We start from the raw sequence: 14,536 nt of genomic DNA on the forward strand, positions 1-14,536 counted from the left end.
TTCCACTCTACTGTCAATTAAATCTGTCTGAGCGGGACATGTGCGTTAATTGCGTCAAATATTTTAACGTGATTAATTTAAAAAATTAATTACTGCCCGTTAACACGATAATTTTGACAGCCCTAGTTAAAATATTGCCGTCTTTAATTCTGCTCTCGCGTGCTCTGACCTCAAATTAGGGTTTTGCTGTTCATTATTATTATTATTATTTTTAAATGCCCTCCAGTTCAAAATTTTTCTTTCCCCAGAAAATCGAGATTTTTTGCTTTCCAGTGATGTATCACACATGCATATTGGACAATTTTGAAATTCGGCCAAATTGGGGGTCTCAGAGCGGAACTTCAAGTCACCTGAGTGTTTTACGCCATATACAGTGGGGAGAACAAGTATTTGATACACTGCCAATGGGTTTTCCCATTGGCTGTGTATCAAATACTTGTTCTCCCCACTGTATATAAAAAAATCTTAACTCAAATGACGTGCTCAGCCCTGTGATTATACCGGGGAAATCGGTAATCATTATAGCTCTGGATTGTCACTTGAAACCCTTTACTCATTCGATGCCATTGACTGGGATAGACGGTCAATTTATTTTAACTGGGAAGGCTTGGCATATATTTAAACTGGGGAGCTGGAGCAATCAACGGTCACTGGCAGCCCTCCCAGCCAAAATGGAATGGGCATCTATCGCCGTCAGGGGCACCCAATGAGTCAATACTTAAGAATAGAAAAAACCAAATACATTTTAAAAACCTGATCTTTTCTGATCTTATAGAAAATTTTGTGGTCAGATCACTTGAAATGATTTGATGTTTATAACTGTCAATGGCAGTGAATGAGTTAAGGGCTACAAGCAACAAAATAATCCAAAGGTATAACAATTAGAGATGTCCCCGATCTGACTACGTGATCAGAAATCAGGTGAATAAGGTGAGGTTCTTAAGATTTGTGTTTTTTTTTTTTTTTTTCATGTAAGGACTACAATGCAATAAGATGTATAAAAGTATCATCAAAAGAAACAGGAAAAATGTACATTTTGTACTACGCAACATTTTTGGAAGATCTGAATCGGTCAATCATGCTTTTGGTTTTTTTTCCTTTTCCATTTCTGATTACGTGATCAGAAATCGGATGAAAAAGATCAGGTTCTTAAGATTTCAGTATTCTTTTTTAAATGTAAGGACTACAATAAGCCTGAACGATATATCGTTTAAACATCGCCATCGCGATGTGTGCGTGCGCGATAGTCCCATAGCAAGGACATGCGATAGTTTTTTTTTTTTTTTTTAATCCACATACGCCCTGCTTTCTGCTCTGCGCAGAGACTCACACCCTCCCTCTCCCAGCTCTTTGAACCTCAGTCACTGCAGTACTTGCTTATTAAAGTTAACTATGCTGGTATCTTTGATTTTGCCAAAGAAGCGGACATCACAGCGCAGCAGCTGTCAATCATCGTTTAACTTGTTAAACAGTTTCTGCAAGGAAGCCGCTTTGGAATGAATGTGTGTGTGTGTGTGGAGACGTTTGAGACATATAAATTAAATGCCAGAAGTGATCATGAGGAGTTTGTAATTTCTACATGTCCACCAAGAGTCACAGCTAAGGTAGATAAACAGAAGTATTTAATAAAGCCAAGCATTTTTCTACTACAGTACTTTATTCTTGTTAAAAAATCATTTGGTTGGACAGTTATGTTTAAAACTGATCATAATTATTACATTTGAAGTGCTTAAAACCATTTATTAATATATATATATATATCTATATATATATATATATATTTTTAAATCATACTTTGGGGAAAAGGGGAGAAAAAAACATGCCTTATATGTATCTCTTTCCAATGCTAAATCTGAATAAATACATTGAGCACACACACAAAAAAATAAAAATTTTGGGGGGCGGGGTGCGCAACTTCATGGTTTTTCACTTATCGCGGTGGGTTCTGGTCCCCATTAACCGCGAAAAATGAAGGATCACTGTACACTGGTCATTGTGAGTCATCCAAATTCTTTCCAAACAGCTATTCAAGTCATCTAGTGAAAATTTCTTTAATTTTTATTTATTTTTTTTTTTTTTTTAATATCGCAATATAATATCGCAAACCCCCCAAAAATTGCAGCAATCTTTTTTTCCAATATCGTTCAGGCCTAGACTACAATGCAACAAAATAAGATGAACAAAGGTATCATCAAAAGAAACATTTTTGGAAGACCTAAATCGGTCCATCATGCCTTTAGGAAAAACATTTTAATGGCTACAAAGCAACAAAATAATAAAGACAGACAAGGATATTGTTATAACAATTTGTAACGCAAGTTGTATGAATCAATACATCAGAGAATTGAGGCTGTATATTGCCGCAAAATGCAGACTGACACCATATTAATTTAGTTTTCGTTTATTTCTTAAGGTGTTTCCATTATTTTATCCTCCCCCCTAAGTTGTCACTGAAGGCAAGGCAAATTTATTTATATAGCACAATTCAACACAAGGCAATTCAAAGTGCTGAATAAAAATTCAGTCAATAAATAATAAAATGTTGGTATTGGTATCAAAAATTGGTCAAAGTTTTTGCCCAAAAATCTATATTTTGGTGCTACCTATCCGAAGGTCAATCTAAAATACCTACTTTGTAACCACAGACTAGGGGTGCGACCTATATGCTGGAGTGACCTATACGCGAGTCTGTACGGTATGTTTAACCCTTTAACACCTAAGCCTATTTTGGCTGAATTTGCATGCATTTGATGTTTCCTTTATATTTCAAATAAAAAATTGTTCACAATGGCCAAGTTGGGTCCATTTTTTCAGGACACCTTGAACTTCATGTCCAAACTGTTGTTTTCTTCACTGACCAATTATAATCCACATTTTGGACCCAAAAAGACAAAAAAAACCCAAAATATTTTTTCAAAATTTGTAATGTTGGTGTCCCACTGACAACCAAACATGCTCGACCAGCCGTTTTGAAGCTTGATAATATTTATTCAACTTGTTATGATAAACATTCAATAGAAAAAAATAAGATTGAATAGTTTTATGTTTGACTATTCAACTCAAACAGCGGGTATGGTCATAGCCGTTTTTGGCCTTTACACATACTATGGTCAAAACATAATAGATGCATAATAGATGATATATATAATTTTTTTTCTCACTAACACAAAAAGGGTTTGGAGGATATATCTCTTTGTGAAGTTAGGTATTATACCCATCACCTTACCTAAAGTATACGCACATGCAATCAAGCTTCTCGAACACACATCTATATAAAAATTGAAAAGATTCATAGTGAAGAAAAAAATATATATAACATTGAAAAAAATGTATTTTCAAAAATTTTGACAAGTAGTTCTGTTCAATTCAATTTTTTCAGGCATGCGACCCGATAGTTTTTTTTTTTTTTTTTTTTTGCGCACTCAATGAAGTTTGTTTTTGAACAGGTCACTGAGCTGCGTCACATAGAACGTCACACAGCCTACTCTTCTGCCGTTTGAGCGCTGCTGTCGCCTCTACTCGCCGAGACGCCGACTAATCCGAGAAAAACGACAAATACAGCTCATCCTATTCCTTGAGTTGATGAAAAAATGCATTAGCTTGCGCTAAATTTAGTTTTCGATTTCATTCTGCACGTTTCAAAGTTGCTCGCGCAATCCAACCGGTGTTTATGCCTCCTTTTCCTTAGTTGGCGCCTAGCTCGGCAATTTATTAAAAATGTTCACATTCGGTTCGTCCTTCTTGACATCACAACGGATCTTGGGATATGCAATCTTTTGTGCTGCTTTCGGTTTTGAAAAAGGACAAGAAATGATGGAAATATGGAGATAGATACATGGTACATGCAGCGTTTTAATGCATATTTATGAGTGCAATAAAACTATAAAACTCAAACGACATTATCTCCCGTTTTTCTTGGTCGATTGACTTCAAATAAAAACTGGTGTGGACATCAACTTCCACACTTTCAAATGAGACCAACCAGCGGCACGTGGGTGACGTAATTACAGCGTGACGAAGCTTCAAAGATGACATGCGTAAACGCGTCGCTGCTGACACGTTCGGTGTTAAAGGGTTAATAAATTGCTAAGGTATTGAATCGGTATACTGTATCGGCAGCTCCTCAAAATGACTCCTACTCGAACTCGGCTGCAAAAATATATGATCGGGGCAACTCTACTTTATAATCACCCTAGAATCGACTCGCGAACAACGTCACCAATAAAAATGGAATTGGGTTACAATCTATACCTGGAAATGAACTGGAACCGTTTTTCCATTTTCTGTTTTTGATCACAATCACCTGGTCATGACTGTTGCCCAAACGAAAGCTTGCGTTTTATTATTATCGACCCACAACATTCAACACAACATCAGAACCTGAACAAGACTACACTGTGCGCTATTAGGGGGCTAACCACCCGTGTGATACCATCTTAAGTGTTCTCTAATGGCGGCGTTGGGGGTCGTCGTGGTACGTGCGCTGAAGCCTTTGTTGTGCGAGTGTTTACTGACGCGTGAGCCCCTTTACGATCAAATGCTGTCTCATTAAAAGCTCAAATTGGAGGTTGGAGAATAGACAGCATGGAAATACAGTACTCTGAAACCTGTGAGGCGTTTGAGTGCAGCCTGATATGAAGGGAATTCAGAATCACTTTCAAATGCATTTTGCCCTATTGAACTATTTTTTTTAGACAAACCAATCATTTTTGGCTAAAGTTTTCTCAAAGGAACCTGCCTATAAATCAGTGCTTCTCAATTATTTTCTGTTACGCCCCCTACTGCAGGGAAACGTAAACGTTTGGTGCGCCTGCCCACACCCACCCAATTCTATGCCATCTATTAAATTGTTATTATTATAAATTGGTTTGTTCCGATCATGTTTTTTTGCTCCCGATCCGATCCCGATCGTTTTAGTTTGAGTTTGATCCCGATATTTCCCGATCCGATTGCTTTTTTTTTTGCTCCCGATTCAATTCCAATCATTCCCGATAATTTTTCCCAATCTCATACATTTTGGAAATGCATTAAGAAAAAAATGAATAAAACCCGGACGAATATATACATTCAACATACAGTACATAAAAACTGTATATGTTTATTATGACAAGAAATCCTCAAGTTGGCATTTACATTATTAACGTTCTTTCTGTGAGAGGGATCCACAGATAGAAAGACTTGTGACTTTGTATATTGTGACTAAATATTGCCATCGAGTGTATTTGTTGAGCTTTCAGTAAATGATACTGTAGCCATGCCCAAATGCATGATGGGAAGTGGAACCATGACTGTGCGTAGTGCTACCAATTGATATACTCTGCGTTAGGAAGTAATGTAAGGTGTTACGTAAAAGATCAATTGCTACCTTGCTTCCCCACATTGCTTCCCAAGATGTTTCTAATCGTAGGGAGAGGGATTGTAAGGCTTTAGCCAATTAAAAAAAAGGCTCCAAAGGCTGCCACAATTCACTCTATTCATTTTACACTCCCTTATATCTCTCTATATAGGTAAAACGGCGCCATTACAGATTGAGCGCGACAAAGCGTGAGTGGGTCGTGCAATGTGCGATACATTTGTAAAAAAATGAATTACCGCCGTTATCGGGATAAATTTGATAACCCTACCTTAAGTCTAAACTAAAGACTCTGGATAAGTGTAACATATTATGTTTGTAATGTTAAATACAATTGGAAAACAATTTAATAAAAAAATATATATATATAATATAAAAAGGCATGGCCGATATTTTTTTTGCCGATTCCGATACTTTGAAAATGACGTGATTGGACCCGATCGATGCCGATCGATCGAGACATCTCTAATTATAAGTACACCTTTGCATATAACTGTGTCCTTTTTAATATTGAAGGAAAAAAGTAATATAGATCAACTTACAATAAAGTATAACTTTATTAGCACTAGAACTACCAAGTGTAGATCAGTTGAATCACTTTTGTAACCAGAGAAGGGTCATCTGACCCTAATCAGCATATCCTTTGTGAGCCCTGAGTTCCTCATTAGTCATTCCCATTCACACTCGCAAAAGTATTTGCAAGGCAGGGCTCCCTTGGCTTTGTCGGACAGTGGACCGCTCAGGCAGGCAATCGGGCGGACAACCTTTTTACATACTGTCAAGTTCAGAAATAGACCCTTAGGTAGACATTTGTAAAATTACCCAAAAATAAGGAGAGAAGACACTCAGTTTTCTTGGCCAAGGAGAGCAAAGAGGGACTAGACAGAGGAATGCTGGATTACGCTGTATAGTCACCAAAATTGATCTAAGGAAAAAACTCTCTTTGCTCTTTTTATTAGGGGTTTGTCCTAACACAGAAGGGTGCCGCCCTGAAGGGAGGGGGAAAACAAGCTGGAGACACCCATGTGATTTTGGTTGGCTAAGTGTGAGCATATAGGTGGAACTAACTAAATACACGTGTGTAAGCAAAGGCACAGGTAAAAAATGGTCAGAATAACCCAGACACTTCAGTTATGCAACGCTGCGGCCATGGAAGATGTCCTCGAATGGAAAATTGTCCTCGAAGGTCTAGACGAAAGTCCAGACGCCAGGTGCTGAAGATGTCCCGGAAGGTCTAGTTATGCAATGATGGCCATGAAGCAAGGCAGTTGTCATCCCAACCCTCTTTACTCTTTGTAACACTTAAACAGTATACTACAACCTAGTATAGCAAGCAATAATCATTTACTGGTTATATCAATAAGAAAAAAATATGGCAATATGTAATATGTATGGTATATATGAGCACAAGCAAATATTCAATCAATCAAGCAAATATTCAATCAATCAACCCTCGATAATTACCTCAACACATACTCCAAAAGCGGCAGTTTGCCTACACCTTTTTATACAAGGTACAGTGTAGCAAATTTTTCGGACAGAGAGTGATTGGGACAGTTGTTTCCTTGTGGTGTTTTCATGTCAGACACTTCTAAGTGAATCCTCAGCTACAAAAAAAAAAAAAAAAAAAAAAAAAAAAGTCACAAACACTGACACAAACGTTTGGGCCGCGAACCAACCCGATGTATGTTTAGTGGTTGTTTTTACATATGAATTGTTTCTATCTGTTGGACAACGACTTGCTAGTTCAAAAGCACTTCTGGGTTTTTTTTTTTGGAGGAGAGGCCAAATCGGCCATTGCTTGGGAATATTAGGAGTATTTGTCTCGGGAAAGGCCGAGTCGGCCTCTGTTGGGTTTTCTATTGTTAACAACGTATAAAAGGAGGTTGCCAGATTGGGGGCCCCCTAGTGGTCAGGGGCCCTAAGCAGCTGCATAGTCTGCGTATAGGCTGGGCCGGCCTTGCCATAGACGTTCAATCCGTTTGAAGTGGGAGGGATGGCAGCGAATGAACGAATGTTCAAATGGATTGGACGTCTACTAGTGTTAAACTCATTCACAGCAGAAGCTTGTTTTTCTGTTTTAGCTGTTTGTCGAATATCCTAGAATGATTTCCTTACCAATGTATCAATAATGGTTGTATTGCCATATCGTCAGATCATCAAGAGGTTCCCACTCATCCTTCTGACTTTATTTATTTTTGTTCATATAGTACCAAAAATTGTATCGGCACATTGTCAGCACTGCAACATAAACTGCTCAATCCGCATCTGCCCCCGCTTGCATGACCTCCATTCCCGTGGCTGGAGCTTGTAAATAATGTTCCACTGAATTAAGCGGGCTAAATCCTAAAGCTTCATCTTGCTGACAGACTCTTTGGTTTGTAATCTGGATTCACGCAGCGACAAGGTTTTTGAGGAGTTGCTTTTTATATTTCTCCCCCGGTATTGACGTCACCATTGGGTTAAAGTTGACCCGTTGCGACTCGAGTGGGACTGTAATTACCTGTGTTAAATAGTCCACTCTCTGACATTCTAAGAGTTAGGAGAGGGAGGCTCGGAGATGCAGCGCGAGTAATTAAATGAAGATCGCAAGCTGTTGAAGGACCTCCAGGGCTAATACAGAACCTCTTCTTCCTCAGTCCCGAGATGAAGACGACAGTTAATGATTGTATTGTATTTTTTTTTTTTTAAAAGCACTTCAGCTCCTATATTCCATAGCTCATCTCTCACCACCGCTGCCTCTTTCATACGGACAGTTTTTCCGACCGTGTTCCATTAGCAAATTGCCAAAGCGGGCCTCTCGCCTTCCCGTGTGCCTCACTAACTCCTCCATTAGAAAGCTAACAGGGGAACGTATTAATTCAAAAGCAGGAAAAACAATAAACTTCCCTCTCATGTCTCTTTTTTTGACTTTGCAGGAGCGAGACGGACGGACTCTAGAGTCGTCTCCCGAGCGTGGCGGTGAGGTCATCGGGCTGAGAGACGGTGAGTCTTTTATTTGTGTAATCCCTGCCGGCCGGGAAGTTCTGCTTGACCAGCACACGGCTGATTTTGTCCGACTGCGTTCTGATGTCATGTGTGTACCCGCCGAGATAAGATAATCCCATCCATCTTCTGGAGAGTTGTATAGAGAAAAAAAATACAAGCTGCTTTACAGGACACAGACTTTGACCTTGGACCACCATGTTTCTTGTTAACGCTCTAGCACTCACATATCTTGACCAAACACCTTTGAACTTTATAGGATTTATTTTTCCATGTCTCGCGCAAGGGCGTTATGGATTTTCACTTACATCCATTACTAGATGTTTTCAGACAGCTGTGGACAAAGTTCAGTCCTGACTTTATTTGACTTCTAAATCTTTGCAGCATTGCCTTTTTTTTCAATTTCAAGAAACTGACAGCGTGTTATTCTAGTGCAGTGCTTCTCAATTATTTTCTGTTACGCCCCCCAAGGAAGACGTAAATGTTTCGCGCCCCCCCCAACTCTCTGCCGCCACTGTAAATACTATCATTTGTCTATAAAATTACTATTATAAATACACATCTGACTAACATTGTGTCCTTTTTTTTCCTAATAAAGAAAAAAAGTAACATAGATCAACTTATAATAAAGTATAACTTCATTCACATTGTTTTGTTTGTAACAGAGAAGATTTGACGCACATCAGTTTGCCAGAATTTTTAAAAAAAGTCACATCCAAACTGTAAAAAAAACTACACTCAAGGTACATTTTTGACCATTTGATACAGAAAAATAAAATGTAATAAAATCAGTAAATAATAACAAATTAAAATTGATTACAAACATTCACTCATGAGGACAATATGCCAAAAAATTTGACCAAGAAAACAAAACTGAATAAAAGAAAAAAAGAGTGTCCTTGGACAGAAGGATAGTTTTTATTTTTGCTGCTCACAGTATTACTTCCTTTGCAATGGTGTGGAGTTATTTGCAATGAGCATGCTAACAATGCTCACTGGTTTACTGATATAACACTGACAAAGCAGGACGATTGTTGGCAATATTCGGCACGTTTTCGCTGAAAAACAATCAAGCGGCTTATCAATGAGATTGGGGTCTAATGTCTTTAAGTGGTGTCTTAATTGATTTAGCTTCTGGCTGTCCGCTATAATTATTTTTAGACACAGTAAACGGTGGTCTTTCCTCATCACCCACTGTTGAGTTAATTATCGAGGGTTGATATAATATTTGCTTGATTGATTGAATATTTGCTTGTGCTCATATATACCTAATACATACATAATACATATTGCCATATTTTTTCTTATTTGATATAAGCAGTAAATGATTATTGCTTGCAATACTAGGCCGTAGTATAATGTTTAAGTGTTACAAAGTGTTAAAAAGGGTCGGGGTGACAACTGCCTTGCATCATGGCCGCAACATTGCATAACTAGACCTTCTAGGACATCTTCAGCATCTTACGTCTGGACTTTCGTCTAGCCTTTCGAGGACAATTTTCCATTCGAGGACATCATCCATGGCCGCAGCGTTGCATAACTGAAGTGTCTGGGTCATTCTGACCACTTTACCTAAGTGTCCTTGCTTACACACGTGTATTTCGTTAGTTCCACATGCATGCACACATAGCCAACCAAAATCACATGGGTGTCTCCAGCTTGCTTTCCCCCTCCCTTTAGGGTGGCACCCTTCTGTGTTAGGACAAACCCCTAATAAAAGAAAGAGCAAGGAGGGTTTTTTTTAGATCAATTTTGGTGACTATACAGCGTAATCTAGCATTTCTCTGTCTAGTCCCTCCTTGCTCTCCTTGGCCAAGAAAACTGAGTGTCTTCTCTCCTTATTTTTGGGTAATTGTACAAATGTCTACCTAAGGGTCTATTTTGTAACTTGACACCCACTGTGTTAAAAGTCAAAGCTAAAAGGCAAACGGCACGAAAAAAGCGCATTCTCGGCGGCCGAGGTAGAACCGTAGGTGAACGCGGTCGTCGTGACGATCCCAAGCCGAAAATGGCACTTCTCGGGCGGTGACGTGAGAACCGGACAAGACAGTGGGTCGCTGCGTGAGTGAGTCCGGTCGGAAAACGGCTTTCGAAAACGGCGGCGGCACACTGCTCTTCATATCTGTTTTCTGTGTGTGCTGACTGCTCTTCCTTAGTTCAAAAATACTGCGTGCACTCTGAAAATGAGAGCGCCACTGCCACCCACTGAGTGGATGTGCAAGTACACTTTATTCCAGTACGGCAAAAAAAACAAAACCGCATGTTCCCCAGGCCCAGGGGGCGCACCCCACTATTTGAGAAGTACTTTTCTAGTGGAATAACGATGGTGGAGAATAGGGCAGGGGCGGAACTACAGTCCCTGACAAAAGTCTTGTCGCTTAGCCATTTTGTAGAAACAATTGCTAACAACCTGACTTTTAATTATTCAATTGGTTTCAGAAATTGCCCATATGAAAGCTAAGATCCTCCCAAATGATGTTGAATGTACAAAAATATACAGTGGAGCAAATAAGTATTTAGTCAACCACTAATTGTGCAAGTTCTCCTCCCACTTGAAAATATTAGAGAGGCCTGTAATTGTCAACATGGTCAAACCTCAACCATGAGAGAAAGAATGTGGAAAAAAAAATACTGAAAATCACAGTTTGATTTTTAAAGAATTTATTTGCAAATCATGGTGGAAAATAAGTATTTGGTCAATACCGAAAGTTCATCTCAATACTTTGTTATGTACCCTTTGTTGGCAATAGCGGAGGCCAGATGTTTTCTGTAACTCTTCAAAAGCTTTTCACACACTGTTGCTAGTATCTTTGGCCCATTCCTCCATGCAGATCTCCTCTAGAGCAGTGAGGTTTTGGGCTGTCGTTGGGCAACACGGACTTTCAACTCCCTCCGCAGATTTTCTATGGGGTTGAGATCTGGAGACTGGCTATGCCACTCCAGGACCTTGAAATGCTTCTTACGAAGCCACTCTTTTGTTGCCCTGGCTGTGTGTTTGTGATCATTGTCATGCAGAAAGACCCAGCCACGTCTCATCTTCAATGTCCTTGCTGATGGAAGGAGATTTTCACTCAAAATCTCTTGATACATGGCCCCATTCATTCTTTCCTTTACACCAGACATGTCTAATGTCCGGCCCGGGGGCCAAATTTCATCCGGCCTCCAGCCTCTGTCATACAATCAATAACGCCTGGCCCGCACACAGACTTAATAAATTTGTCAGAAGTACTGCAACCAGCATATGAAGTAGCTTACACACGAAACGCTACTCCTCATTTACCCACTAAAAGGCAGCAGCACTTTAACCCTTTATTGCCAAATGTATCACATTTGATACACCTAAAATTTCATGATTTTGAGACTAATTTAGATTTTTAACATTTGTTTTTGAAAAAAAAAAAAAAAGACGATGGATGCAAGTCAACACATGCATATGCAGGTTCTATGAGGAAAAAAAACCTGATTTAGCATGGGTTTTAGACATTAGAGCGCTTATTACACATTCATTTTGACTTTTCTTTTTACAAGTTTGAAAAAATGGTTTCATTCAGACCTTATTTTTCAAATTTTGGGATTCTCTGATAATTGCTTCATGTTGCAGGTATTGACGGGCTAAGCAACATTACCCCGTGTGACCCCTTACTTCCATTTTCTAAAATGGCGACAATCAACAAAAAAAAGTTGACTGTGACGGCCGACGCTTCAAGGATAGGTGGAAATTGGACTAATAGTCCATAATAGGCCATAAGACTGCCATTAGACAATCAAAATGTTATGACACTGTCATGAGCATGAATGAATGCTTATAACTGATGTCATTTACAGGCATGAAAATCTCTCACTTTTCGGCGAAATTCGCCGTTTTGAAGTCAAAAAGGGTGACCTACGTGAATTGCGTAGATCCGAGGAGAATTTTTTTTTTGGGAGGGGGGGGGGGGTCGGGAGGTTTTATTAAATTATTATTATTATTATCATCATGTGATTAACTTAGTACGTAAACTGATCGGTTCTTTAAAAAAGCGACACGGACAGTCACCAAATCCTTCTAGATGCTTCGCTGACGAGAACCAATCATCGGCCCAAGCTGCGGGCCATTATTCCAAACGCGCGCACTCCTTACGTGAAACAAGGAGTGCTTGGCGAGCCTTTGGTTGCATTGCAAAGCTGCGAAAACAAAAAAGCAGGCCTTATCCACACCGGGGCAGACCAGAGCGCAGCATACACACTTGCCTGTATTTGCCAGCAGATTGAATTTGGTGAGTAATAGTTTCAATCGTTTTCACATTTTGCGATATAAAAAAGTTAATGCCATTCGTTGCAGCTTGCGTTGAACACTGCCAGAGCTAGCCAAATCTCCCATGAAAAAAAATAGCTCCCGTTAAATTGGCGTCAAGCTTGTGTATTTAGTGGTAATATAAACGAAGAAACACACTGTTGAGTCAAATTAAGCGGCATGCTCTCGGATTGAGGGGTCGCCTCGCATCGCATCGCTCCCGTCGTCCGCCTTAGACGCGTTATTTTCGGCTGGGACTTGAGCTGACGGCCGGTGTCGGCACAACACCGCGGCCCGACGAGTGGTGGGAATGACTCTTGTGTCTTAAAGCTTTTCAGAAATACAGGGATCCCTCGTTTTTCGCGGTTAATGGGGACCAGAACCCGCCGCAATAAGTGAAAACCGCGAAGTAGCCCCCCCCATTTTTTTTGTGTGTGTTCAATGTATTTATTCAAATTTTACATTGGAAAAAAGATACATATATATAAGACATGTTTTTTCACTTTTTTCACCAAAGTATCATTTATAAATGGTTTTCAAGCACTTCAAAATGTAAGAATTATGATAAGTTTTAAACATGTTACTGCCCCACCGAATTATTTTTAAACAAGAATAAAGTAATAAGAAAATGCTTGGCTTTATTAAATGCTTTATACTGAGTCTACTCAAACCCTCTCATGCTTTGTTAAACGGTGATTGACACATGTGCAAAGTTTTTCTTTTTAGATATATTTTTTGTTTGAAGCAACTTATTTGATTGAATAATAAAAACACAAATGTCCTAGCCAAAATGTGGCCCAAACGCAAAACAACTTTACTTCAATGGAAAAAATTGTTTCGATCAAGAAAAATAGTTTTCAGATGCTTTTTTTGTCTCAAATTTATTTTGCAATCAAAAACAATTTTTTTTTATTGAAGTGACTTTTGGGATTAAAAGTATAACTGTATTTTGATTGAAGCAACTTTGTTTTTGATAGAAGTAACTTTGTTTTTTGATTGAATAATAAAAACACAAATCTACCTCCATCGTTATTGAGAGAGAAAGAAATTAAGAAAGCTTTAAAACTAAAAGACACTAATAGACATGCCTCATAGGGAAAGGAGGTTGAGGGATAAAAAAGGAGTTGGATGAGGCTGCTAAAGGCAGCGGATACCTCATCAGCTGGGTGAATAGCAGACCTGGTAAGAACAGGTTTGCAAGGATAGTCGGGTATTAAATACAAGTATAAACACAATTACAATGTTATTTTTCTATAAGATTTTATGTCATTGCTTTATTAATCATTAGGTGCTAGAGTTGTTAAGTATGGATAATAATGAAATTATAGTTTTGAGAAAACTGTGCTGTTGGTGGCTCAGTGACCATCTGATGTGGTTTGTTCTCAGATGAACAAGTTGAGGAAGGAAGTTTTGATGCAGAGGTTGAAGGAAGAAAAGAGTTAGACTGACTGAGTCACAGCCAGAAAGTGTGGATGACAGTTTTGATTTCTATTCACTGTTGCCCCCTCCCAATTAAAGTATGTCACAGTCGCAGCCAATTATTATCTAAAGCTGGTTAAAATTGAAGTTATGTTGTTTTAAGGTGTATTAAATACTTGTTCATTTGCCCCTTTTGATCTACGAGCACCCGCCCCTCCACCGGTCTCTGCACGGCCCTGCTGAAACACAGTGTGGGTCGACAGAGCTCAATATTTTGTTGGGGTGTACAGTGTACTGGAACATATTTCCTCCACACCCTTCTCACCTTTTTAACCCCTGACCCATTTTCATGCCTGCATTTATTGTTATCCGGAATATTACAGTAGCCTATGTTATTTTTGTTGTGTAGTACGACGCTTCAGAAAATCATGACGTGACCGAGACAAGTTTTCATTCTCACTTCATTCCAATAACAACCATTCACAAAAATGTCATTTCAACAAAAA

The 14,536-nt window shown here is 39.0% G+C and overlaps 1 protein-coding gene across 1 annotated transcript in view; it reads left to right on the forward strand.

Annotated features, from left to right (window-relative positions):
• The window catches only part of LOC130921708 (cadherin-22-like), a 514,730-nt gene that overhangs the window by 129,489 nt on the left and 370,705 nt on the right, over positions 1 to 14,536 (forward strand). Inside the window, exon 3 of the mRNA XM_057845921.1 lies at positions 8,272 to 8,338. The gene's annotated coding sequence lies outside the window, so the exon portion shown is untranslated. The remainder of the gene's footprint in view (positions 1 to 8,271; positions 8,339 to 14,536) is intronic.

Source organism: Corythoichthys intestinalis, chromosome 9, assembly GCF_030265065.1.
Source record: "Corythoichthys intestinalis isolate RoL2023-P3 chromosome 9, ASM3026506v1, whole genome shotgun sequence".
In the NCBI taxonomy this organism is placed as follows: Eukaryota; Metazoa; Chordata; class Actinopteri; order Syngnathiformes; family Syngnathidae; genus Corythoichthys; species Corythoichthys intestinalis.